The sequence below is a fragment of the Lynx rufus genome, unplaced genomic scaffold (genome assembly GCF_022079265.1).
Source record: "Lynx rufus isolate CCGP_SWC_20201006 ecotype Redwood Valley unplaced genomic scaffold, mLynRuf1.p SCAF_27, whole genome shotgun sequence".
Classification (NCBI taxonomy): Eukaryota; Metazoa; Chordata; class Mammalia; order Carnivora; family Felidae; genus Lynx; species Lynx rufus.
The window spans coordinates 848,842-853,648 of NW_025814842.1; the positions used below are offsets into that span (position 1 = coordinate 848,842).

The 4,807-nt window shown below is 51.4% G+C and overlaps 1 long non-coding RNA gene across 1 annotated transcript; it reads right to left on the reverse strand.

Annotated features, from left to right (window-relative positions):
• Positions 1–856: 856 nt before the first annotated feature.
• LOC124519263 (uncharacterized) lies at positions 857–2,546 on the reverse strand. Its single transcript, XR_006964071.1, has 3 exons — positions 2,157–2,546; positions 1,975–2,067; positions 857–1,621 (listed from the first exon to the last, which is right to left on the reverse strand). It is a non-coding gene; the product is annotated as an uncharacterized LOC124519263 (long non-coding RNA).
• Positions 2,547–4,807: the final 2,261 nt, after the last annotated feature.

Below are 4,807 nucleotides of genomic sequence, written 5' to 3' on the forward strand. Positions count from 1 at the left end.
AACGCACACGGTCCGGCACAGACCGCGGTCTCGGGCACCCACAGGGGCAAACGCTGTGCCGAGGGGGCCACCGTCCCGTCCCAAGTCAAACCCAAAGACGGAGGCACCAGCGGACTCCTAGGCTGACCGTCCTTCCGGCTTAAATGTGGGTGTTTATCCTTCAGTTCGGTTAAGAACAGCACCGTCTAACAGAAACGTAAGGCAAGCCACCTACCTGTTTCTAAAGTTTCTAGTAGCCACAGTTAAAAGAAAAATAGATAAAATTAACTTTATCGCTTTATCTAATCCATCATATCCAAAATATTTTAACACGTGAATAATTTTTTTAACAATGATGTATTTTATGGTTTGTCTTCAAAGCTCAAGTGTGTTTCAGATTCTCAATTTGGACATTAAGTTTTCATGAGAAAGGCCTGACCTGTATTTAAAATCCAGAACTAAAAAAAATAAATAAATGAAAAAATAAATAAAATCCAGAACTGAAAAACCAGATTCACATACCAAAGTTCCTAACGTACTGAAGGATTTTTCTAAAAAGTAAATCAAGTTAACAGCCTTTAAGTTAGATAAAACTAAGAATCCAACCTCCAGCTGGGCTTGCTGCATTTCACGTGCTCCACGCTATCTGTGGCCAGCGACTGCATATCGGACGGCAGGGGTACAGGACAAGTGATTGATCCAAGTGGGGTCCTCAGACCCACAGCATCACCATCAGCTGGGAACGTGCTGGAAGTGCAAATCTCAAGGCCCACTCAGACCCCTAGAACCAGAAACTCCAGGGGTGGGGCCTGGCACTGTTCGAACAAGCCCTCTAGGCGACTCTGAGCACGCCCAAGTGAGAACCACTGGTCCAGAACAAACGCCACCAAGACAACTCGCAGAAGTTTTGATCACCTATTTGCGGAATGGAAACTGAACAGGAGCCCTTCCCCCCATCGTGTGTTGAAGCTGTGAGTAATTGCTTGGATTTTGTTAATCCAGGAAAAAGGGGTGCGCAGGTGGACGACCAGTGGGTTAAGATCAGGACCCGGCTACAGGGACGTTTTGCTTCACTGGTTCCCAGCGCCCAGGGTCACCGGGCGTAGGGCTCTCTCCTGGAATGAGGCCATGAGTAGGAGCCCAGCATTTATAGTCCGTATGGCCACAAGGCTGCTCTCTCAGAGTGGGGGCCGCCTTTGAACACGGGCCCTTAGCCAAGTAGGCCCAAGGCCTCCCCCTTCTTCTGGGCTCCAGGGGCGGTCACCACGGAAGCCACTGATAAAGACAGAGTGCCATCAGCTGTGCGGGTATGTAAGGGACAGAGGCCTCCACAGTGCCAGGTTCTTGCGGGACTCAGGCCGGGTAATACTCAGGCCCTTTGCTCTCCACGTCACTTCATTTGGGGGCAGGAGGGAGGAAGCAGGGGCTGACGCAGTTTAGCCAAGCTCAGAATATCGATACCCTTCTGTTTGTTTTGCCAAAATTTGCACATTTTACTGGAAAAGTTTTAATGACATTCCAGACTGTTTGCCATGAGAAGCGTAAAGGCGCTACAGCACAAACACGGTCTGTAAAGTTAAAATACGCAACACAAGCTAATGTCTCCATGTGGACTGAGTCACATCATCTCTTTACTTTCCATCTGAAAGAGAACAAAACAACAGCTTATTTTTTTAGGTCCATCTTGACTAACCCGGAGCAGCTGATCATATAAAAGATCTGTATTTCAGAAACAGCTATAAAACGCCAACCGTGTGATCCGCTCTGTGCTGGAATAAATTGCACTGATAATCCGGAGCTCAAGAAAGCTCCAATCCAGACTCTCGATCACCCTGTCTAGTCTAAGCCGTGTGCCAGGAGTACATAACTCGGAGTACAGAATTTGAACCGCTCAGTTAGTACCTGTACTGCACCGACTTTTCCGTGCTCACCCGACAAGAACCGCCACACCCAGGACAAGGCAAGTGAATCTGTGCACACCGTTCGGACCAGTACCTGAGTCGCTGAGCTAGCCAACTGGAAGACGACGTATTCAGGGCTCCCGACGGCTTGGATGGCTCGGAATCAGAGGCTCTGGCAGCTGCACACCTACACAGAAAGGTTGGACCAGCAGTCACGACCCCTCCGTCGGCTTACCCGGAGAGCCACGTGCTCAGTTAGGGAGCCAGGGCACTCACCCGTCAACCCGGCTCGGGCACAGACAATGCGAGAAATAAGCAGAAACTAAAAGACGGTTACCCTTCCGCTTTCCTTCAACAGCAGGTTTAGGGAGATGTTTCTACTGACTTGAGGAAGGTGCTCTTGGTTACACTACTAGCGAGTGGGTTGAATCGTGTCCCCACAGAAAGATAGGCCGATGCGTCTTAAACGGGACCTCAGAACGTGATGTTTGGAAGTAAGGTCATCGGAGATGTAATCAAAGGAGATGCGCTCAGAGTGGAAAAGGGTGGGATCCTAATCCAACATGACTGTGTCCTCATCAAAAGAAGACGCCCCAGGGCGCCTGGGTGGCTCAGTCCATTGAGCGTCCGACTTCGGCTCAGGTCATGATCTCGCGGTCCGTGAGTTCGAGCCCCGCGTCGCGTCGGGCTGTGTGATGACAGCTCGGATCCTGGAGCCTGCTTCAGATTCTGTGTCTCCCTCTCTCTCTGCCCCTCCCGCGCTCATGCACTGTGTCTCTCTCTCTGTCAAAAATAAACAAATATTAAAAAAAAATTTTAGAAAAAAAAAAAAAGATGACACCTGGACAGCGACACATAAGGAAAACCCGTGTGACAGACAGAGAGGTTGGGGAGAGGCAGCCTGCAAACCACCCACAGTGGGGGGAGCGGCCCGGAGTGGCATCTCCCCAGAACCTCGGGGAGGAACCCGCCACACCCCCGCCACACCCCCATCTTGGACTCCAGCCTCCAGAGCAGGGAGACGATGAACTTCTGTGGCGTAAGCAGCCCAGGCCGTGGTACTTTGCTCTGGCGGCCACAAGAAAACAACACAACTAGAATCCAACTTTAATTTAGATTATATTTATCCAAGTCTCTACAACAAATACTTCACGTCAACAACTTAGTTCAGTGCAATGCTCAAAGGTACACTATCCCCACCGTAAGGGTTCCGGGTCCGTGTACGCGGGCCAGCACGTCCCAGCTCAGCCGCTCTGCTCACCCGGCTACACTGACGGCAAGGTTCCCGCGTGGGCAGCTGTGATCCAGAGGGTGTCTACGCTGAATACGGAAACTGCCGCGGCCCTGGTCACAAATCACCTGCAGCATCTCCTTCCTGCACCCCTCTTTTGAGCGCCGGCACATAAAAATCTGAGAAAGCAAGGGCTGCTTTAACGTTTCTTTTTTTTTATTGTTTTAAGTAATCTTTCCACCCAACATGGGCTTGAACTCATAACCCTGCTGTCAAGAGTCACATGTCCCACTGACGGAACCAACTGGGCATTTCAATAGCTTCCATAAGCAATTATTTAACAAACACCCAATAAGACTGCCAGCATTTAAACTAGAATCAGTTCTTAGCTACAAGAAATAAAAACGCCAAGACTTTACACAAACATCTTACTGTCGGGCAAACGCAGATACTAACTAAAAGGTTTTAGCAAGTAATAGAAAGCAGTGCGTTAAGTTGGTCTTCACACGAGGCACCTGGACGTGTCCTCAGCAAAAACCCTTCAGACCTAGGAGAGTTCGGAGTGGGGACTGGGGACGGAGGGAAGGAGGCCAAGCCCACGGCATGGCGCACAGTCCCACCGAGGGGAGCTGACTCGGGAGGCTCTGGGGACATTCCAGGGAGCTAAAGATCTATAGCCCCTATTCCCATCGGTTACTGAAGGGTTGTTTTGTTTTCTTTTAACGGGAGGGAGTGGTATAGACTCCCAGGCACTGCTGGCGCTGTGAGCTAAGGGTGGCAGCCAAGAGATGCTCACTTAGTGGCCTAAGGGCAGCCTTCCGGCAAGGACGGGCAGCCGTGGACTGCCTCAAGTCACCTGAGCATGCGCACCCAGTGCAGGGAGCAGAGGGCCTGCTTCAGGGGAGCAAAGGAGGGCATGCCCGCCCTGGGGTGGGCTTGGGTCATGAATCTGCGGTGAGCCAAGAAAGAGGAGGGCCTTGTCAGTGCGGGGGGGAAGCAGAGCGAGGGGAGCTGTGGTCTTGTATAGACGCAGGGAGGTTTTAGTAGAGCTCCCAGAGGGCCTGAAGGGAAAAGCACACCACCATACGGCCAGAGCAGCGGGAACAGATCGGGGTTGTGGGGAGACTGGGTTAGGGTTAGGGTTAGGGTTAGTCGGCTGGTCAAGAAAGGGTTTTGTGTGCTGGGCTGCTCTCTCGTGCTGGAGGCCGAGAGCAGCAAGTAAGGGGTTAATAGGCTTTCTGCTTACTTCCTGCAATCACTGCCTATGGAGCATAAGCAGGGCGTCTCCGAAACCTGGGAGGGCCTTCAGGAAGGGCGAGCTGCGGAGCTGGCCCAGACCAGCCCCCAGAAGGCCTGAGAGGCTCTGAGAAAGTGCGGTCCAAGAGGAAAGGGCACGTAGACACGTGCCTTCTGCTGAAGTCTCCTTGAAACGACAGGAAACAGATTTTTTTGGAAAGGGATAAATCCACAAGATCGAGAGAAAAAAGAGTTAACGAGATTTTAGAGAAGAAAGCACCCGACAACAATGAGCTTGGCAAAGTGAGAAAGCCAAATTGTGAGCTGGTGGGGAAAGTCAAGAAGCACCCCTCTTCATGAAACAAAACCCTCAAAGGCTCAGACATCAGCAGTGCCGGCAGGTGAGGGTGACGTGGGACCACAATGGGAGAGGGCGAGAATCAGACCTCCACCCAACGCT